The sequence below is a fragment of the Crocuta crocuta genome, unplaced genomic scaffold, assembly GCF_008692635.1.
Source record: "Crocuta crocuta isolate KB4526 unplaced genomic scaffold, BGI_CrCroc_1.0 scaffold619, whole genome shotgun sequence".
NCBI classification, from domain to species: Eukaryota; Metazoa; Chordata; class Mammalia; order Carnivora; family Hyaenidae; genus Crocuta; species Crocuta crocuta.
The window spans coordinates 2,394,348-2,418,394 of NW_027533395.1; the positions used below are offsets into that span (position 1 = coordinate 2,394,348).

The 24,047-nt window shown below is 36.1% G+C and overlaps 1 protein-coding gene and 1 pseudogene across 3 annotated transcripts in view; one reads left to right on the forward strand and one right to left on the reverse strand.

Annotated features, from left to right (window-relative positions):
• NT5C2 (5'-nucleotidase, cytosolic II) overlaps window positions 1-24,047 on the reverse strand; it is a 92,060-nt gene that overhangs the window by 18,020 nt on the left and 49,993 nt on the right. Inside the window, exon 1 of one of the 3 annotated variants that reach the window (XM_077748478.1) lies at window positions 3,307-3,354. The exons of the other annotated variants lie outside the window; for them this stretch is intronic. The gene's annotated coding sequence lies outside the window, so the exon portion shown is untranslated. Of the gene's footprint in view, window positions 1-3,306; window positions 3,355-24,047 lie in introns of those variants that run through there. 3 annotated transcript variants of the gene reach the window in all.
• LOC144218515 (small ribosomal subunit protein uS3 pseudogene) lies at window positions 150-23,590 on the forward strand (annotated as a pseudogene).

Here is a 24,047-nt window from a genome sequence, read left to right on the forward strand (position 1 = left end):
TGGTAATCATTCCACAACATAGATAAATCAAACCATCATGCTATATGCCTTAAGTTTATACAGTGATATATGTCTATTTTTCAGTAAGACTGGAAATACACATTTAAAAAAGAATTAGGACTCGCTTTATGAGATATAATTATGGAAGGATGGGTATGTGCAAGTGTATGTATAAAATAAATAAATATATATATCCTTTTCTGCCAAAGAAGCTTACTGAGTTTGTTACAGGTGAAGAAAGATGAATTTTAGAATATGGGAGTTTCTCCCTACTATTATCTATCTCTGAAATCTTATTCTATAATATTATTCTATAATCTATTATAATTCTATAATAATCTTCATTATTCTATAATGAAGAAACTTTTTAGAATCATCATTGCAGTTCAGCATAAAGAAAACGTTGCTCCTTTAAATAGGTTTGCTCCAAATGCAATATTTAGGTAAGCATTCTCCCATCAGTCTCTAGGAGAGGGTAAGGTGTACTAAAGATAAAAATTAAAAATAAAAAGACCTGCAATCTTGCTAAATGCCAAATGAGGCAAAAAAAAATCCATTTTATCTCAAAATAATGCTATTATTATTATTCTACCCACAATTAATATACAGCCTGTGGCTCAAACTGATTTTTCACTGCAGTTAGTCTGCCGACCCAAATTGGTGCTAATATCTTAATGAGTACTAGTCAACTTTTCCTTACCAAAATCAATCTTTTAGAATATTTCTGGAACTACATAAAAGAAACCAGTAATACTTGTCACTTCCACAGAAGGGAACTGAGTGGCTAAGAGATGGGGAAGAAAGTATACTTTCATGTATGCACCTTCTTACTTCTTTAAAACTTGTAACTTATTAACGTACATACCTATCATTTTCAAATTAAGTTGAAATGTAAAAAAAAAAAAAAGATAAAAAAAAAAAGCAGGTGAGCTTCTAAAGTCCTTTAATAAACATTCGTCATATTTAAAAAGCCTAAAAGTTTTAAGGCCCTTTAGGAAAAGGAGGCCCTTGAGTCTCATCTCTTAAGAACAATGCCAAAGGAAGTTGTTTCTTTTGTTGTTTCAGGGGTAAAAATAATTTAATGCTAATGCTAATACTAATATTCTCAAGACTGGCTATGTATTTTCCTCTGTTCATCTCCAGCCATCATCACCTTCCTCCACCAAAAACAAAAACAAAACCCCCAAAAAACAAAAAAATCCTTTTGGAATCCTGAGGGTGGAATTCTTAAATCTAGATGATGTACACTGTGGTGAAGGGTATATATTCATACCCACTAAAAAGGGTAAGAGCTGGTATACTATAATAAAACCAGAAAAGTAGTATTGACCAATGTCAATTTGAATTATTTTGAGAATATCTTTCACCTAACACCGTGCTTCCACCCTGAGAGTAAATCTCATCTTAACAAGATTTCCATAAAACAAAAACTGTTTCTCAATCCTAACAAAGCCCCACTTATTGCAAACAATATTTAATGAAACAAAATTCCAGTAGCTAAGTAATTGGGATAATCCACTGACATTCATTCTTACAGGATTTGGCCCATATAAAATTTTTCAACTATTAATTTTTTCAGAGGGATAATTTGCTGGCTATGCCTTAAGAATGGGGGGGACCTTAATCACCTCCACTCATGCTCACCCCTAAATGAAACATTTTCCCTAGTTAGACATGAGGTAATCATATAGCAAGGGAATAATGGTGATTAAAACCTGTGTTTGGGAGACACTTTGGATCGAAACTCAAATCCAGTTTTTCAGAACTTTTTGTGAAGGAAAAAAGATTATCGGGGGTGGGGGAAGGGAGATATCTCAAATCCTCATTTTGCCAGCGCAAACCCTAGAACAGCAGATAACAAAACACAATACACTTGCTACATTTATGTTTATTCCAGGGCAGAACTTTCCAAGTATTCAACTGAGGTGACTGTCTAGTAATTCCACCTAGAGAAACAAATACTTTAAATTTCCTTTTACTCAATGGGTTTAGGGTACTTTCCAAAAATACAATGTATTTTCCCCATTTGTTGACCTGACGTTACATACATAGCAAGTACAAATATAAGCTTAAGCCAGAATTTAAGTCTGCCTGATTCTGATCCAAAGCTCTTTGTGGCGAGGCATACTACCACTGTTAAAAATCAATTTCTGGATTACACAGGCATCAAAACTTAAGCCTAGGTGTTGAAACACACTATCCTCCCTCCAATTTCTTTTACCTAGTCCAAAATAAACTGCTCTAGTCACAGGTGAGAATGAATTTAGCAAAGAGAGTTCAAGTTCCACTTTGACAACACTATCTATTTCACTAAGCTCTATATTAATCAGTAAGACCTACAAGCTATTGACATTTTCTCATAAGCTTCCTGGATAATCATTTCAGTAACACGAATTCCCAGGTCATGAAATCATCCGCTAGAGCACTATACAGTACAACCAGGATTGGAGAAGCAGACTGTAGCTGCACAGAGCGAAAGTTTAGATGCTTTGTTCTAAGTGTCCCTTGGGAATAATCACAATCTGTTCTGACCTAGTAGCAAAAGTGACTAGTCCTAAAGCCTGCAAAGTATCACCATTCCTTGAAAAATAAATAGAAGCAAAATTCCCTTTTTTAATGACTATGCCCTTTAAAGTCAGCCTTGATATCTACAGGGAACCATAGTATTGCCTCACACAGTGCAGCTCTATGCCTCTCCACAGCTGCAAAGGCTCTAACTTCAATTTCTCTCCCAAAACTGGCGAGTAAGTGATGCATGGCTTCAAGCTCAATTCTTACAACTTGACTTTCAAAATGCAGCCTACAGATTCAGAGTAAACATAACCTCACACATTCACTGCTTATTTCTTCTTCGAGAAAGTCCTCAGGCCTATCCTAATTTACCCAATGTTCAAAGACAAAGGAAGAAGTTCTTTCAAGGGCCAGAGTCCAAAAAAGAGGACCGCCTGAGCCACTGGGGCAGCACGCGGTGTTCTCAGGTTACGTAACTAGACTATAAAGAGAACAACCAAAGCTTTGAAAGCTGAAGCTACTGAGCGCATTTAAAGATATTTTTTACTCCATGGTCTGTAAGGAAAAAACAGTTCTCGAAAAAATATCAGCTGTATGTTGTGGTGATGAAAGTTATGGGCTCTGTTTTGGGGAAATGTTGTTCCTACAAGACAGAACCTATGTTAGAGGAGACCGTTTCTTTGAAATGAGCCAAAATCTTTCTGCAAGAAGTCTAAAATTCTCATGCACTTTTTACCTTTGCCACCAAGACACACTGTGTATAGTTTATAGATTTTAGAAAAAGGAAGGGCAAACCTCTAGAGAGGTTCCAGCCTAGCAGAGTGCTGCTGCCAAAATGAGAACTCACACGAGGCAGATGCAGATGTAGAGTGTCACTCCAGTCTTGAAGGAGTTACACTGGCTCTCCTGTTAAAAAACAAAACAAAGCAACAAAACAAAACAAAAACAAAAACAAAAACTGGTTTTAAAACTGTTGCGATGGGCTGGAACAGAGAGACACCATTTGGATATTGGTATTTACAGGAGTTACTGCCTTCCTATTTAGAAGCCTCTGACCATCACTAAAATTCATCTAAATGGTCGTAACAAAAGAAGGATATTGAAGCCTAAGGTACTGAATATTATTTAACTTCTCTGACACCCTGAGCCTGGAATACCAAGTCTGATCCTGAAATGTTAAGTGAAAAGATAAACAGAAAAATAAATGTTTTAGTTTATTTTCTTTTAACACATTTCTGGTAAATATGCTAAATGCAGCTGGTAAACTGTTTAAAACTGAACTACAGTAAATGAAACAAGCTAAACGAGGAAACAAGAATAAACCACAGCAGTCTCACCGCTGTTACGTACCCAAAGTCAGTCTACTTGAACCTAACTACCTACTTTTCTACCCTTCCGACACCTATGTTTGCCATTTTGGTATAGACAAGAACCAATGTCACGCTGCTAAAAACCTAACTAGATGTCTAAATGTGGGATAGAAGGAAACCTTTATTTTGATTCACTCAGTGGATATTTGCCGTCAGTAAGCAAAGTCATATTATTCTACTTTCATAAAGATGAGAAACTACCTAGTCTAGCCAAATAACTGACTTGAAGATACATACAAGATACTGACACTTTTAAGATATGCATTATCTTTAACTTTATAGGGGGTCATATTCCCTAGAGACATTTACATATGGTTTGACTCCTCCCAACTTTTTTTGGAAAGTAAAAGGGTACTAAATAAAACAGGAAAAAAGACCAAATATAATGTCTAAAAGTCTTACATTAAAACTAAGAGAAACCACCACCACCAATCACAATGAAAAACAAATATCCAACCCAACCACCCAAGAATAGTTACTTGCTTTTATGTCGTAAATGTGATTAATATCAACATTCTCTATTTAGGCTATGCAATGTTAGTTCTCTGAGACTGTAACTGGAAAAGGCAAATTAATTCGCATTTTCATTAGGAAGTTTTAGATAAAACCTTTCCAAATCTCTCATAAACATCAGAAGACTTTTTCCACTTTTCAAAACTATTTGAAAACCCTAACATAATAACATAGACATAAAAAAACCTTCTATCTCTAATCCAGGAGATCACAAATGATCTTTAAAAGATATTGAAAAGTTCTAAAAATGATGTCAATTTTAATTTACTTAAAATACAAAAGCTAGGCACCATGCAACAATTTTAGTAATATAAAATGAAACCAACTCCCAAACAGCTAAATATGTAAATAAACACACAAGTGGAGTTTGGAAAGCTGCCAATTTCAAGTCACTGCAAAAGTAAAATTAAATTGCAAGCAAAAGATTTGTTTAAAAAATTACTAAGAGTATTAGAAATGGTTATTTTAAAACAAAATGAAAAAATTCCCTAATTCCACTTTTTCCCCCTCTATGAGCTTGTTCACTTAGCAGGAATGTGTATTTAAGAGTATTCTTTTGTCTAATTTTTACTACTGAAGTATAATTGACATACAATGTTATGTGAGTGTTGTGTGTACTATATATATATATATATATATATATATATACATTATGCAGTGCTCACCATGATAAATGTAGTTACCATCCGGAAAGTACAGGTTTCAATTTAAAACAGAAAAACTGAAAATTTGAGATAATAACCTTAAAAATCCTCCTTAACCAAAGGAGCTGCTTGTAATTTTAAAATTGAAACAGTTATTATGTAATTTTTCCCCGAAATAAGAACAGCTCATCACACTCAAACCCCTTTACTAAAACAAAACAAAACAAAACAAAACAAAAACACCTATACTAAAAGTTACAGAATGTAACAAACATTTGGATACCTACTGTGTACCAGGTACTAGATGCTAAGAACAAAAAACAACTAGTGGTCCTTAGCCTGAAGAAGCTCAAAGTGAACTACAGGGATATACAACTAGGTTTTTATAATCAATTTCAGAAAATCAATACCATAATGCAGCCAGGGAGGTAAAAAGGGACAAAGAAGGTGCCAATTAACGCAACCCAGGAAGTCTTCTTAAAAACTATGTGTGTGGGACGTCTGGGTGGCTCAGTCGGTTAAACTTCCAACTCCAGGTCAGGTCATGATCTCATGCATGGTTACTGAGTTCAAGCCATGCATCAGGCTCTATACTGACAGCTCAGAGCATGGAGCCTCCTTCAGATTCTGTGTCTCCCTCCCTCTCTCTCTCTGTTCCTCCCCCAATCATGCTCTCTCTCTCTCCCTCTTTCTCAAACATAAATAAAAAACAATTTTAAAAATTAAAAAAAAAAACTATGTGTGACTTATTCAGGCTTAAACAGATACTTCATTTTTATAACCAATATCTCCAAGTACTATAAAGTTCACCAGACTTTCTAAGACTCAGATTCCGATAATTTATCTATTATCTGTTTGTATCATCATCAGATATATCACCTATATCAGTGTTCAGTTATTGTGAAAAATGGGCTAAGTGTTGGTGCACGTCTTGCCTAAAGGGCAAAGTAGCTACTTTAGCTATTCATACTCAGCCAAATGTTGCCAATTCTGTGATAACAGCCCAGACTGAATTTTTACTTCTCTCAATTTTTAATTACTGACTCAACTTAAAAAAAACAACAAACTGTATTTGAGCCAACTATGGTCTGGGGTCTAAAACTGAGTCCATGGATGAACAGTGTGCAAAGTCTAGCATATACTTAGGTCAAATACTTCCAAATAAGTTCTCCCACCTAACTGAAATGTTTTGACTATCCTCTTCAGAGTCTTAAAGCAAGGAGAATTTAGGTACTTACTGAATTGTAAATCCAGATGGAAATAAATTCATTCTTCAATAACCACAGAGTATCCTAGTATCCTGTTATTCTATTCATCTCAAAGAAAAATTGAGAGGGTGGATAAAAACCTTAGGAAATAAAGGAAACTTTAGGCACTTTATTTGGTCTCTACCACAGTGCCATAACAAATATGCCAGAACAACTATAATTACCTGAATTTGATTCCTTCCCATGGCTGTCAAACAAAATAAATGTTCCCAATGATTGAAAGAAAACACAATCACACCATGATCTGCCTAGGTAAACCCCACTATTAGAGTTCTCTGACCCACTAGGCTTTTATCCACAAGGCTTAACCTTAAACTTTCATTACACAGCTTGACTCCGTTATCATCTGGTCCTTTTCTCAGTGACCATTAACCTCATGATAAAGCAAACATTCAGAGACTGTGTAAGCAGAAAAGAGATGAATCAAAAATTAACTATAGTAAGACTCCTTTTAAATTAAATTTTTTTCATGTTTTTTTATTTTGAGAGATGAGAGAGAGAGGGAGAGAGAGAGAGAGGAGGGGCAGAGAGAGATGGAGACACAGAATCCAAAGCAGGCTCTGGGCTCTGAGCTGTCAGCAGAGAGGCCGACACAGGGTTCAAGCCTGAAGAGATCATGACCTGAGCTGAAGTCAGACACTTAACTGACTAGGCCACCAAGCATCCCTCCTTTTAAATGTTTTTACAACTTTAATTCCAGTATAGTTAATGTTAAGACTCTTGAAATAAGTTTATCCTTGTTGAAAACAGCAGGTAATATTTTTTAAAATAAGATTTCAGTAATTGTACAGATGCAACTAATATATGACACTCCAAAAAATAATCTGGTTTACATTTAATGCTTTTATGACTGGCAATGAAAAGATCATAAACACTGATAAGTGATTATTTGTATCACTCATCTTGTAATGGAGAAGATGGAATTGGGATTTTAAACAATATTTTAAATCTCCTAATGACCTAGGAACCAACCATGTATTATTGCAATTCAGAGAGATTAATTTAAAATTACTGAAAACACGGGGTGCTTGTGTGGCTCAGTCAGTTAGACATACAACTTCATCTCAGGTCATGATCTCACGTTTTGTGGGTTCGAGCCCCACATCAGTCTCTGTGCTGACAGTTCAGAGCCTGGAACCTGCTTCAGATTCTGTGTCTCCCCTCTCTCTCTGCCCCTCCCCTGCTCTCGCTCTCTCTCTCTCAAAAATAAAAACGTTTTTAAAAAAAAAAAAATTAGTGAAAAAACTAACTGGGAAAGTGAAATGACATAAAGGGAATCAAAGCTTGGATATTAAGTGTAGACTCATATATGTAAAATAGGGATGCTTACAAGTAATATATAAATCTAAGATAGATAACATAAATTATGTATCTAAAAATAATAGTCTCAAGGGTATTTAATTTCAAATAACACAAAGAGCTTTTATCTACAACTAAGATTATGCACTGGAATTTTCTTTCTTTCTGTCTCTCTTTCTGCCTCTCCCTATTTCTCTTTCTTTTAAAGAATATTTATTTTGAAAGAGAGCAAGCATGTGCATGGGGGAGGGACAGAGAGAGAGTGAGAGAGTGAATCCCAAGCTGGGGCCTATCCTACAAACCATAAGATCATGACCTGACCTGGGGCGCCTGGGTGGCTCAGTCAGTTAAGTGTCCGACTTCGGCTCAGGTCACAATCATGGTTTGTGGGTTCGAGCCCCGCGTCGGGCTCTGTGCTGACAGCTAGCTCAGAGCCTGGAGCCTGTTTCAGATTCTGAGACTCCCTCTCTCTCTGACCCACCCCTGTTCACACTGTCTTTCTCTCTCTCTCAAAAATAAATAAAACCTTAAAAAAAAAAAAAAGATCATGACCTGAGCTGACACCAAGAGTTGAGATGCTTAAACGACTGAGCCACCCACTTGTCCCTGGAGTATTATTCCCTTTAAAATTCCTTCCTAACATACACCACTGCAAAAGCATACTTGGTTATAGAAACAGTCCTTTGTTTTCTGAGGCAGTTAGTATCAGAAATCCTTAAGTTTAAGAAAAAGTAGTAATGGGGCACCTGGGTGCCTGGGTTGGTTAAGTGTCTGACTCCTGGTTTCACTTCAGATCATGATACCTCAGTTCATTAGTTCAAGCCCCATATTGGGCTCTATGATGACAGCGTGGAGCCTGCTTGGGATTCTGTCTCCCTCTCTCTCTGCCCCTCCCCTGCTCGTTCTCGCTCTTTCTCTCAAAATAAACTTAAAAAAGAGAAAAAAAGAAACAGTAAGACAGAAAAAAACAGTAAAATGGGGCACCTGGGTGGCTCAATCGGTTAAGTGTTCGACTCTTGATTTTGGCTCAGGTCATGATCTCACTGTTGTGAAATTAAGCCTGCCATCGGGCTCCACACTGGATGTGAGGTCTGCTTGGAATTCTCTCTTCTTCTCCCTCTCCCCCTTCCTGGCTCACACTTGCACACACATGCACTCTCTCACTCTCTCTCAAAAAAAAGAAAGGAAGGGAGGGAGAGAGGGAGGGAGGAAGGAAGGAAGGAAGGAAGGAAGGAAAAAAGAAAGAAAGAGCAGTATGAATACCTAAAATAAAAAGTATGTATCAAATGGAAATAAAAAACCTTTACATTTAAAAGCCTTTTAAAAAAATCACTTCATTGGCATTTTTTCAGTTTTAACTTTATTAAGAATATTTTTTAGGGGCACCTGGGTGGCTCAGTTGGTTAGGCATCTGACTCTGGCCCAGGTCATGATCTCAGGCTCCTGAGTAGGAGCCCCACCATCAGGCTCTGGGCTGAAAGCTCAGAGCCCGGAGCCTGCTTCAGATTCTGTGTCTTCCTCTCTCTCTGCACCTCCCCTGCTCAAGCTCTCTCTTTTTCTCAAAAATAAACAAACATTAAAAAAAACTGCATCAAAAGACACTATTCAAGACAATGAAAAGGCAACCCACAGAATGAGAAACAATATTTGCAACTTATATACCTGATATAAGAGATTAATGCCCAAAATATTAAAGATATTTCATCTACAACTCAACAATATTATCTAAGTAAGAAATGGACAAAGGGGGGCGCCTGGGTGGCTCAGTCAGTTAAGTGTTTTGGCTCAGGTCATGATCTCACGGTTTGTGGGTTCGAGCCCCGCGTCAGGCTCTGTGCTGACAGCTAGCTCAGAGCCTGGAGCCTGCTTAGGATTCTGTGCCTCCCTCTCTCTCTGACTCTCCCCTGCTCACAATGTCTCTCACTCTCTCAGAAATAAATAAAACATTACCAAAAAAAAAAAAAAAAGAAAGAAAGAAAAAGAAAAAAAAGGAGCAATGGACAAAGGACTAAGACATTTCTCCAAATAAGATATACCACACAAATAGCTAATAAACATATGAAAGATGCTCAACATCACCAGCCATTATGGAAATGTAAATCAAAACCACAAGGAAAGGGATGCCTGAGTGGCTCTGGTTGAGCACTGGACTTGAGCAGCTGACTCTAACTCAGGTCATGATCTCAGGGTTTGTGGGTTTGAGCCCTGCATGGGGCTTTCTGCTGTCAGTACAGATACCACTTCAGATCCTCTGACCCTTTCTTTCTCTGCCCCTCTCCCACTCACAATCTATCAAAAATAAACATTAAAAAGTATTTTAAACCACAATGAGATACAACCTCACACCCATTAAAATGATAATTATCAAAATAACAAAAGTATTAAAATAACAAGTATTGCCAAAGATGTAGACAAACTAGAATCCTCATGCATTGCTGGTGGAATGTACAATGGTGCAGCCACTGTGGAAAACAATCCATGACTTTTCTCAAAAAGTTAAACGTGGGGCACCTGGTTGGCTTAGTCGGTGAAGCGTCTGACTTCAGCTCAGGTCATGATCTCACAGTTTGTGTGTTCGAGCCCCACATCAGGCTCTGTGCTGATGGCTAGCTCAGAGCCTGGAGCCTGCTTCAGGTTCTGTATCTCCCTCTCTCTCTGACCCTTCACTGCACTCTCTCTCTCTCTCTCTCTCTCAGAAATAAACCATTAAAAAAAAAGTTAAACATGTAATTACTGTATGATTCACCAGTTCCATTCCAAGGTATACACCCAGAAGAACTGCAAGCAAAGACTAAAAGACATACTTGTATACCAATGCCCCTAGAAGCAGTACTCACAGAAGTCAAAAGGTGGAAGCATTCCAAGTGTCCACTGATGGATGATGGAGAAACAAAATGTGGTATTGTACACATAATGGAATATTATTCAGCCTTAACAAGGAATGAAATTCTGATATGCTACAACACAAATGTCAAAACATGCCAAGAGATATAAGCAAGACCCATGAAATTTTATGATTCCACTTATATGAAACATCTAGAATAGGTAAATTCACAGACAAAAAGTAGATTAGAAGTTATAGGGGCTGAGGTGAAAAGGTGATGGAAAGTTACTGCTTAATGAGTTTCTGTTTGGTATAATGAAAAAGTAGTGAAAATTGATAATGGTGAGGGTTGCACAAAATTGTAGATTTACTTAATGCCACTAACCGTACATTTAAAATAGATAAAATAGTAAAGTTTATGTGTATTTAACCACAATTAAAAAAAAGGCGGGAAAACAGTGCTCTACCTTGTCTGAGATGTCCTTGGTGACAGCCATACCAATAATATATATAGTACTTCTTACTTTAAGTTGTTTCTTCTCCTTTAAATGCCACTAATGCCAGGGGTGCCTGGGTGGCTCAGTCAGTTAAGTGTCTCACCTCGGCTCAGGTCATGATCTCATGGTTCATGAGTTCGAGCCGCGCGTTGACCTCTGTGCTGACAGCTTGGAGCCTGGAGCCTGCTTCAGATTCTGTGTCTCCCTCTCTCTCTGCCCCTTCCCTGTTCATGTTCTGTCTCTGTCTCTTTCTCAAAAATAAATAAACATTTAAAAAAATTTTAACTGCCACTAAAGCCAGTAAGTTTCATGAGGATATACAATAGCTGACAGAAACATGATCTGAGTGCCCTGGACTTAAGTCCAAGTAAATACACCATGCAAAAAAATGTTCATTTAAATGTCAAGTGAGTTGAGTCAATTCCAAAAACAATAAAACAAGATCACTGAGTACATCTACTATGCATGACAGGATAAGATGACAGATCAAAGGTTCTGAGATATTTCTGCTAGTGACAGGATAATCCTCTAATTTAGCAAGAACTAGTTTCTCTTAATTTCTTCTCTGTTACTTTTAATAGCTTTATTCTATCTTCTCTCTCTGCTTTAGGTTTGTTACTTTAAAATGCTTAGGTGTGAGATAACTGGATTTCATCCCTGGTGGCCAATAATATAGCCTAGAGAGGAGAGGAGGGCAGAAAAATTCAAAAGGGGAATATAACATATTTTTAGTTCTTTCAAAATTAAAAAAAGTGCACAATTTTAGAATTTTAACAATATCTAGAACAGAGTGTTTACACAGTACTCTTAAAGCTTCATTCCCTAACACTCCTAAAAACAAGAAGAAAAACTGTAAAACTATCTGTATTCTATGGATGAGGATTATATTCAAATGCAAGACAAAGATGCATTTGTCCTAGAGAGGATTTCAATTTTTGGTAAAAAAAGAAAAGAAAAGAAAAAAGATGATTTTTTTGTTTATGAGCTTTTTACTCTGATTTCTTATTGACAGATTAATAAATAATTTCTGTTCCTGTGATAGCTAGGAGCAGCATAAGAAGCAGAACTGAACTGGATTTACATTCTAGCTATGAATCTTAAGTCAATTGCTATGTACAATTTCTTTTACTTCTTGGCCTGGTGAACTATTTGTAAAATGGAGGCAATCCCCCTCTCAATAAACAGTGGGCTGTTGTAAAGAGTAAAGGGTACACTGTGCAGGGGCACCTGGGTGGCTGAGTCGGTTAAGTGTCCAATTCTGGATTTCAGCTCAGGTCTTGTGGTTTGGGAGTTCGAGCCCCACATCAGGCTCTGTGCTGAGAGTGTGGAGCCTTCTTGGGATTCTCTCTCTCTCTCACACACTCTCTCTCTCTCCCCCCGCCCCTTCTCCTTCTCTCTCTGCCCTTTCCATGTGTGTACTCTCTCTCAAAATAAACTTAAAAAAAAAAAAGGTACACTGTACATAAATTACATTTTCTAGCACACAGAGTAGTACATGCTTAATAAATGTTCTCTTCCCCTTGACGATTTCTCAGAAAAATGGGAAGGACTGGACACTGACCATAACATCCAATAGTACTGACATGGTAACAAAAAATAAGGAACTTATTGTTGAACTCATCCAATGGCTCAAAACCCTAAAGTGTTGGGGCTGGGGGAAAAAAAAACTGTAATGTGTCTCTTTTTGGATCTTTGAGCTCAACAGGGGCAATGAAAAGAAAGGAAACATAAGAAAGGAAAAAAAGGATACTTCTTGATTGAAAAAAGAAAAATCAAGATGATTTAAATGAACCATAGGAGGCGCCTGGCTGGCTCAGCTGGCAGAGCATGCTACTCTTGATCTCCAGGTTGTGACTTTGAGCCCCACACTGGGTGTGAAGCCTACTTACAAAACAAAACAAAACAAAACAAAAAACAAACCAATTTATTTTTATTTTTATTTTTATTTCTAGGGGAGAGAGAGAGAGCGTGAGCAGGGGAGGGTCGGAGAGAGAGGGAGATACAGACTCTGAAATAGGCTCCAGGCTCTGAGCTGGCAGTCAGCACAGAGCCCGACGCGGGGCTTGAACCCACGAACCGCGAGATCATGACCTAAGCGAAAGTTGGACGCTTAACCGACTAAGCCACCCAGGCGCCCCTAAACCAATTTAGAAATAATACATTTTCATAATTGTAAACCAAGAGTCATTCCATATTTGTGAAGGGCTTTAAGTAAATATTAACAAATCCTCCCCAGACGCATACACTCTTCCTTGGGGTAAAGACTTCTGAAAATTATACACACATAATTTTGATGTTAACTCCATGAAACTTATTAATGTTAAGTCTTCCATGCAACTACGAAGGTCAACTACTTCCTTTCATTAGAAGAGTTTTATTGTTTCATAGTAGCAAATAATTTCCCTTGCACTTATTAGAAGCATTATCAGTGATCCCTTGTCATAAAGGAAAAAATTTTAATTTAAGTAAGGACCCTTTCTCAGAAATCCATTCCTTCACCATGATCCTACTAAGAAATAACCCTTCACTAAAAACAGTGCTTAATTTCTATGTAAACATAATCTGATGCCAACTACCTTGACATCAGAAATCTATTCAGAAAATAACTTCAACTTTCTATTAAGTTCATGATCATCTGTAATACTTAAAAAGAAAATTCAGTTCATAGCAGCACTCTCAAAAATAGCCAAAACATGGAAAGAGCCTAAGTGTCCATCAACGGACAAATGGATCAAAAAGATGTGGTTTATCTAAACGATGGAATACTACATGGCAATGAGAAAGAATGAAATCTGGCCATGTGTGTGTAGCAACATGGTTGGACCTTGAGGGTGTTATGCTGAGCGAAATAAGTCAGGCAGAGAAGGACAAATACCATATGTTTGCACGTATAGGAGGATTAGGAGGAACTTAACGGAAGACCGTGGGGGAGAAGAAGCGGGGAAATAGTGGGGGAGAGGGGAGAGAGGCAAACCATGAAAGACTCTTGAATGCTGAGAACAAACTGAGGACTGATGGGTGTCGGGGGGAAGGGGGAGATGGGCAGGGAGGAGGGCACTTATGGGGACGAGCACTGGGTGTTATATGGAAACCAACTTGACAATAAACTATCTGTAATAAAAAAAAAAAGAAAATTCAAAAACAAGATTAAATATTCCACTGCTATCTGTCTAGCATTCCTGGTTTTTCCACAATATATAGGAATATAAATGAGCTTAAGGTTGATATTCTTTTCCTTATTCCTTAGATTTTCCTGTATAGCTCAAGATTGGTAAATCAATACTTTGGTATCACCAGTCAGAGCAATAGAACTGCTTTCAGTGCATTCATCATTTTATATAAATTATTTCATTTAAACCTTATACCAATAGTTTGCCCACACACACACCAAAACACACATATACACCCCCCCCCCACATTTTTTTCTTATTAAATGACTAAGGTCAATCACACCGAAAGGTTTCTGCTTTTTCTACAACCTCACAGTCTCTAAGGTAAAGATAAAAGTAAGACTAGGCATAAACTCTGAGTGTGTGTGACTTAGTTTTCAAAACAGAAATAGAATTATTCTGGTTCGCTTTCTTTTCAATCACTTTTTACATCCAGATTACTCTAACTTAATAGCTACTGGCTAATATTTGCTTGTAAAAGAAACCACATTTTACAGATTAGCAGTCTGTCAGATAGTGAACTATAATCATGAGGATGTGATAGCAGTACTTTGTTACTTATTAAATCAGAAAAGAATTTCTCATTTGAAACCTCAGCAATAAATTTCTGGATATAACATTATACAACTAAGTAATAGAATACTAAGAGTAATAGAAACCACAGGTCCATTTATGCCTATTTGCCACTTAATGAACAGGCTTAAAAAAGTCAATTCTCCCTTTGTTTTCCATTTTCACTCTACTGTCCACTATTACTAACAATTCAGCAATATAACGTTTTTAGCAGTCCTCTATACAAACTAAAACAAAATTCACAATTAGTATAGCTTGTTCCCTTCATTCTATGGAGAGGAAGCATATAGGTTAAAAACCTTCTTGCTCTTTCATAAGTCCAAAGACCTAAATCTTAGGTTGACTTTGAAGATCTTTTTTGGCTTCATTTGTCCTGGGAAATGAAATCATCATTCTGATCCATCTGTTTGAAACATTTAAGCAGAAAAAGGCTAAAAGATTGCTATCAGATAAAGACCACAAACACAAAATCTGTTGTCTAGAATGCACCTACATTAGAGCAACTTAATAAAATAGAAAACCAAAGCACCCAAAAGGTCTAAGTAAGGAAAAAAAAGCCTCAAGAGAAGGGAAAAGAAAAACATGTATCTGCAGAAGAAGACGAAAATATGGAAAAGACCAGATTCTGATACATATCATGTGCATTTTTTATAAAACAAAACAAAACAAAACACAGTCCACCACTGGTCAATGGTAAAGCTAATATAAAAGACTCAGTATTATCTAGAATCTAAACAATGACTTTCATATATATAACTCATCTGTACTTGGTATATAAATTGGTGAAAGCATAATTAATGTACACTCCCATAAGAGAAATAAAATGTTAATCGCCAGTCTTTAGAGAGATAAGGGGCTAAATACCAATAGTGACATTAATTTTATAGACAGATTTCAGGATTAAAATTAATTTAAACCCAAGACATCAGGAAAAATTAGTTTATGTCAGCAGGTAAGTTCTTTATTTTGGGGTTTTTTAAATTTTATATAAAAATGTCAATCTTACATAGAAATTCTACAAATAAACTAATAAAAATGTTCAAAATGTATAGCTCCATTTAATTACAAAGCTAGCTGATGATAAAGAGGATCTTCTCTGAAAATTTGCATTGAGATGAGATGAAGGTAATGAGGTTCCCATCAGAATGGCTTATGCTACTGAACACTCTATGCCACACTTCATCCAGGGAAATAAATGTACGAAATTATAAGCAAAATCATAAAATTTTTAAAAAGTAATACAAGTCTGGCAATTATTTCTCTTTAAAAAAACAAACAAACAAACAAGCCAGGGGATCTGGGTAGCTCAGTCGGTTAAGCATCCAATTTTGGCTCAGGTCAGGATCTCAAAGTTCATGAGTTAGAGCCTGGGCTCTGTGCTGACAGCTAGGAGCCTGGAACCTGCTTCGATTCTGTGTCTCCCTCTCTCTCTCTCTCCCTCCCCTGCTCACACTCTGTCTCTATCTCTGTAAAAAAAAAAAAAAAACATTAAAAATTCTAAAAACAAACAACCCAACAATCCCTTAACTTAACTTCATTCTATCAAAAGTCTATGTAGTTTACTTTTGGAAAATTACTACGTCCTTAGAGTCCACGTATGTATTCTTGCCTTAATTGTCCTCTTCCTTATTTATTAGTGACAAATCAGAGTTTTAAATTACTCACCACCAAGTCTATCTACCCCAATATTTGACACAAAGAACAGCATTTTTAATTGTCTTAAATTTTTTATTTTAGAGAGAGAGAGAGGAAGAAAGAACAAGCAGGGGAGACAGAAAATGTGAGAGAATCTTAAGCAGGCTCCAAACTTAGCGTGGAATCAATGCAGGGCTCAATCCCAAGACCACAAGATCATGACCTGAGCCAAAATCAAGAGTCTGATGCTTAAATGACTAAACCACCCAGATGCCCCAAGAATATTTAAAAACATCAGATTATTCAAAACAAATTTTCCTATCAGTATGAACTATTAAAAAAAGGTAAATAATCAAACCCAAACCATCACACCCTTCTACCAAAGAAGGTCTGCTATAGCCATTTTCTAGAAAACCAAAGATAGAGCTTAATTCTTACCAAAAAACCCTTAAATCTCCAAAATTAGATCCCATCTCCCACACTTCCCATGAAAAAGTTATATACATTTCCCACACTGGAAAACAAGGGAAAAGAAAAGACTCACCTATGTAGCTGTTTTCTCAGACCAAATTTAGGCAAAGTTTACACAGTGTGATAAGGTAGGCCCTAAGCCAATAACCACCTTGTCTCAACAAATGTTACCTTTCTAAAACGTGACTGCCATCTGAGATGTGATATCCTATCCATATACTTCAGAAGCATCAAACGTAGCCTAACAATTTTATTACATTCTAATTCTGAAAACTAGTAATTCATCTATGCTGTAAAGAGTAACTCCATTATCACTCAAAATATTTTTTGCCTGAATAGCCAATTCACAGATTATGCTAGATAGCAGTTTTATAGCATATCTAATAATTTCATTTCAGATAAAAGTTAACACTTTTATTGGGTGATTCCTTACTCAAATAAAAAAAGCAAATACATATATTAAATGTCTTTTCTACACTGGAAATAGCAATATACAAAGAAGACAGCTTTATAATTAGACACTACTTATTAAGCATCTAATATATGAGCTAATTCTGAAAAAAATTAAGAAACCAATTCTTTATATCCTTCAAATTCTAAAGTCAAAACATACAGGGAGGGGGGAAATGAAAGAAAGTGAACAGTGCCACATTTCATTCTGCACAGAATATTGGCATTTTCCATAAACACTTGAAGCAAGAAAGTAGGTCAACAACATCATGATGTTAAGAGGTAAAACAGAGAAGGAAAACAAACTTAAAAAACATAATCAGAAATAAAAGTGGTTATTAAAACCACTGCCTATATTAAAAATATAAAACAAACAAAGATAATGGTGCCTAGACTAATGGTGCCTGGACTATTTGGATAGTACTTTATCCAATTAATTTTATAAGAAGTTACTTTTTTTATAGTCAGCAATAATCGTAAAAGAAGGTTGCAAGTTCATACTTAAAAATAATTCCTTTAAGGGGTGCCTGGGTGGCTTTAATTGCCTGACTCTTGGTTTTGGCTCAGGTAATGATCTCATGGTTCATGACTTTGAGCCCTACCTGCGCTCTGTGCTGATGGTGGGGAGCCTGCTTGGGTCTCTCCCCGCCCCCTTCTCGCTCTCTTGCTCTTTGTCAAAATAAATAAATAAACTTTAAAAATGTTTAAATAATAATAATTCCCTTAAAATCACCTTTAAATTTAAATCTCCCTCATTCTCATGCATTCACTAAAATCAAAAGCTGGTTCTTAGCAGGGGGAAAAAAGAAATCGGTAAAGCTGATAAACCTTTTGCTAGACTGATGAAAAAGAGACAAATTATCAACATCAGGAATGAAAAAGAGAACAGTATTACAGATCTTACAGACCTAAAAAGAATAATAAAATTATAAATGTTATGCCAATAAATCTAAAACTCAGTGAAATGAACACAAATTATCAAAACTGATATAAGAAGAAAAAGAAATTCTGACTAGCCCTCTGTTTAAAAGTTGAATACATAATTGAAAACCTTCCCACAAAGATAAGTCCTGGCTTAGACAGCTTTACTAGTTAATTCTATCAAATACTTAAGGAAAAAACACCAATTCTACCCATACTTTCAGAAAATAGGATGGAGGAATAATTCCCAAAGTCATTTTCTGTGGCTAGCATTCCACTAAAACCAACATTCAAAAGACATTACAAGACAACTATAAACCAATGCTTCTCATGAACAAAACACAAAAATCCTCAACAAAATAGCAACAAATCAAATTTGCCAATATATAGAAAGAATAGTACTTAAGTGTTATTTACTCCAGGAATGCAAACTTGGTTTAACATTCAGAAATCATTCAATGTAATTCATCCGTTCAACAGAAAAAGAAAAACCATATGGATCATCTCAACAGGCAGAAAAATATTTGATGAAATTCAGCAACCATTCATGTTAAAAGAAAATTCCCAGAAAACTAATAATAAAAGAGAACTTTCCAACCTAATAAAAAGCATTTACAAAAAACCTACAACTAATATCATACTTAACAGTGAAAAACTGAACATTCTCTCTCCCTAAGATCAAGAATACAGCGAAGAGGTCCATTCTCAACACCTCAATTCAACACAGTACTACGGTTTTAGTGCAAGAAAGCAAAAAAAAAAATTTTAATAAAATATAAAGATATACAGATTAGAAAGGAAAAAATGATTTGCAGATAATCTGATTATATATGTTATTATAAATGCTAAGAAGTCAATAAAAGAGCTACTAGAATTAAAAAGTGAATTTAGAAAGTCTCAGGATTCAAGGACAATATACAAAAATGATGTTATATCTAAATGCTAGGAACAAAATAACAGAAAATGAAATTTCAAACACCATTTATAACTACATTAAAAAATAGGAAATACTTAAAAGATAAATTTAACAAAATATACATAAGACCTTTACACCAAAAAAGACAAAACACTGCTAAGAGATACTAAAGAAGATTAGGTTAATGGCACAATGTATCACGTTCCTGGACTGGAAGCCTCAATGTAGTTAAGACGGCAAATTGATCAAGAAATCACCCTGGGGTGCTTGGGGTCAGTTAAGCATCTGACTGTTGACTCCAGCTCAAGTCATAATCTCATGATTTGTGAGTTTGAGCCCCATACTAGGCTTTGCACTGATAGTGTGGAACCTGCTTAAGATTCTCTCTTTCCCGGGGCGCCTGGGTGGCTTAGTTGGTTAAGCATCCGACTTTCACTTAGGTCATGATCTCGCGGTTCGTGGGTTCGAGCCCCGCGTCGGGCTCTGTGCTGACTGCCAGCTCAGAGCCTGGAGCCTGTTTCAGTCTGTGACTCCCTCTCTCTCTGACCCTCCCCTGCTCACGCTGTCTCTCTCTCTCTCTCTCTCCTAGAAATTTAAAAAAAAAAAAAAAAATTAAAAAAAAAAAGATTCTCTCTTTCCCTCTTTCTCTCTCTGCCCTTCCCCTGCTGCACACTTTCACTCACTCTCAAAAGTAAATACATAAACTTAAAAAAAAAGAAAAAAGAACTTCTACAACTCAACAATAAAAAAAAAACAATCTGGATCCCCTGGGTGGCTCAGTTGGTTAAATGTCCAATTCTAGACTTCGGCTCAGGTCATGATCTTACAGTTCATAGGTTCGAGCCATACCAAAAATAAATAAATAAACTTTAAAAAGTCTTTTTTACAAGAAGAGAATAGAAGCCAACTATTATTTTTGGAGCTCTTCTATAAGTCTAAAATTATTTCAAAATAAAGTTTTAAAATGTTGAGAGTAAGAAAAAAGAAAGAATGAACCATTTACTGACAGACAGAACATCATCAATGAATCACAAAAATATTGTGCTGAGCAAAAAGAGGCCTGACACAAGAGTATATGCTGTATGACTCCATTTATATGAAATTCTGAAAAGGGCAAAATTAATCTCCAATGATAAAAAGCCCTGAGGCAAATGCCAGGGTAGAAGGAAGAACTGACTTCAAAGAGGCAATGAGGGAACTTTTTGGAGTGATGGAAATATTCTTTATCCTAATTGTGGTGGTAGTTACACACATATACATTTTGTCAAGCTAAATATGTACATTTAAAATACATGTGTTTTATCGTATGTAACTTACTATTTTTTTTTTAATTTAAAAAGTAAGTTCATATTTGAAAGTATTCCACTTGGGTCTCTCCTTTTGGCAGTGCACAGCAGCAAGGTGGTGGTGCAAATTTCCAAGATGAATTTTGTTGCTAACAGCATCTTCAAAGCTGAACTGAATGAGCTTCTCACTTGGGAGCTGGCTGAAGATGGCTACTCTGGGGCTGAGGTCCAAGTTACACCAACCAGGACAGAAATCATTATCTCGGCCACCAGGACGCAGAATGTTCTGGGTTAGAGGGGCCGGCGGATCCAAGAATTGACTGCTGTGGTTCAAAAGAGATTTGGTTTCCCTGAGGGCAATGCAGGGCTTTATGCTGAAAAAGCGGCCACAAGAGGTCTATGTGCTATTGCCCAGGCACAGTCTCTGCATTACAAACTCCTGGGAGGCATCCCTGTGTGGAGGGCCTGCTATGGTGTGCTGCCATTCATCATGGAGAGTGGGGCCAAAAGTTGTGAGGTCGTGGTGTCCGGGAAACGCTGAGGAAAGAGGGCTAAGCCGTGAAGTTTGTGGATGGCCTTATGATACACAGTAGGGACCCTGTTAACTACTACCTTGACACTGCTGTACACCATGTGCTGCTCAGACAAAGTGTGCTGGGCAACAAAGTGCAGATCATGTTTCCCTGGGACCCAAGTGGTAAGACTGGCCCTAAGAAGCCCCTGCCCCTCATCACAACAAGTACAATCCCGAATCCTCATCCCCTATTTTACCCATCCCTTCCTTTATCCTCCTCTCCTCCGGTAACCATAAGTTTGTTCTCTGAAGTTAAAAGTCTGTCTCTTGGTTTTTTTTTTTCCTTTGCTTATTTGTTTCTTAAATTCTACATATGAGTGAAATCATATATTTGTCTCTGACATATTTCACTTAGCATTATATGCTCTAGCTCCATCCATGTCATTGCAAATGGCAAGATTTCATTCTTAATGATGACTGAATAATATTCCATTGTATATATATACCATATCTTCTTTATCCATTCATTAGTCGATAGACAGTTGGGCTGTTTTCCATAATTGGCTATTATAAATAATGCTGCTATAAACACAGAAGTGCATATATCCCTTTGAATTAGTGTTTTTGTATTCTCTGAGTAAATATCTAGTAGTGCAATTCCTAGATCATAGGGTGGTTATATTTTTAAGTTTGAGGAACCTTCATACTGTTTTCCACACTGGCTGCACAGGTTTGCATTGCACCAATGCACAAGGGATCCTTTGTCGCCACATCTTTGCCAACACCTGTTGTTTCTGTGTTTTTTATTTTAGCCATTCTGACAGGTGTGAGGTGATTATGTCATTGTAGTTTTGATTTCCATATCCTTGATGATGAGTCATGTTGAGCATCTTTTCATGTGTCTGTTGGCTGTATGTCTTCTTTGGAGAAATGTGGTTCTTGTCTTCTGCCCATTTAAATTGGATTATTTGTGTTTTAGATGTTGTTTTATAAGTATTTTATATATTTTGGATGCTAACTCTTTATTGGATGTCATTTCCAAATATCTTCTCCCATCCAGTAGGCTGCCTTTTAGTTTTGTTGACTGTTTTCTTTGCTGTGCAGAAGCTTTTTATTTTGATGTAATCCCCATCACATGTATTTTTCCTTTTGTTTCCAAATGTTGCTAAGGCCAATGTCAGAGAAATTACTGCCTGTTGTCTCTTCTATGATTTTTATGGTTTCAGGTCTCACATTTAGGTTTTTTTTTTTTTTTACAGTTTTTTAATTAATTTATTTAAGTTTTTATTTTAATAAAGTACAGTGGTTAGTTCTTAAACAGACATATTAAAACTTATGTGCCCAAATTGTTCATTCAATATATATATTTTTGCCGAGACCTACTACATTCCAGGTTTGACAACACATAGGATATTAATGTGAAAAAGAAAGCCCTTGCCCTTAAAGAACTCACAGGCCAATGAGGAGACAGGCAAGCAATTAAGAGCTGCAAATGATATATAAATTGGTCTTAGGAAAGGATGTACTAAGGTGCCAAGACTACAGAGAAGACAAAGTCTCAGATGAGGCTTCAGAAAGAAATATAGACCCTTTCTAAGAACTTATCCTGTGAGGCTATTACACTTATTCCAGGGATGTTTATCCCAATGTACTCAAAGCTTTCAAACAACACTTCTTTTAATCTTCCCTCCATACTTCATGACACATTTTTCTGGTTTAAAATCCTTAGCACCTCAAGGACATGGGGTTTTTTAAATAACAAGTTATCCTCAGATAAATTTGATATATACAATTCTGGAAATTAGGTGACAGTATAAAGCCAATAAACTTGTTTTCCTATGTGCTTTATGAAGCCAGCATCATAAGAAGACTAACAATGTTTTTCATCCAACACTCAATTGTTGAAATAATGTATAGTCTCTCAAGGGAGACTACTTCAAAGTAGTCCTTTTGAGTGCTTACTTAATTCCTGGTTTGTTTGTTTAAGGGGAGGAGCTTAGCACTTTGAAATTATACCTCACTATAAATTGTCATTATTCAAAATGATAATTTAAACTTATCATATACATATATCCATGTGTGTTTATACTCACTCATACATACAAACGTATGCTTAGGTTTGAATCTCAGTTCAGCTATATCGCAACTAAACTTCCTTGCAAAGTCCTTAATGTCTTATCATCTGTAAAATGAAGCCAATAGCAGTATCTGCCTCATAGGATTTTTGTAAATATTACATAAATGACGTGAATGAGATAATCTATGTATTAAGGAGATAATCTATATACAGCACTTAGAACAGGACTCAGCATATAATAAGCACTTAATAATTGTTAATAATTCCTACTATCTTTATATATAAGTATATTAGTGTCTACACTAAGAGTAAGCATTAAAATATGAAATGGATTACAAAAACACAAAAAAAGCAAATAAAAAGAAGAAATCATAAGATATCTTTAAAGTTTAGAGACTAAGGTTCAGTAACTTTTTCATTATACAAGAAAATTAATTTCTTCACTATTCTGTGGGAATAACTGTATTATCTCAATGCTCAGTAACAAAATATGCCTGGAACCTACAGGTTTTCAATAAACACTAATCAAGCTATTTCAATACAATGAGGCTGTCTTAATAACTAAGGGGAAAAAATCTGTCACTTTTGACCCCATTAACTTCTATTTCTGTTTTAGGTAATATCTCACCAATCCTTTCCCTTGAAAGGTAAACTTCTATAAAGGGGAGAGACTGTAGGGTTTTCTCCCAATTTGGACCAAAACATCTACCCTGAGAAAGTACAGTATTTCCACCTGCTTTCTGACAAGTGCTCCTAAAAATGTCTGTGTCTAATTAGAAAAATATAAAAGAACAAAAATACTACAAAAACAACTGTAAGACAACAGAAAATCAAATAACAAAGAATATAAAGGAAAGAAAGGAAACTTCAAACCAAGTCAGTATATATTTTTAATATATAAGTTGTTTGGTAGAAGTCATGGACACATCTATGTGGCAATTACCTATAAGCTTCATGTGTTCATTTTTGCATTATATTATTATAGCATATATTTATTATTATTCATTTACTAGCCTAAACTGACATCAAATTGAGATATAATTTGAGATCAAACTCAGTTTTCTAATACTGTTATAGAAAGGGTTTCTGAAGATAAGTGAATTTATAC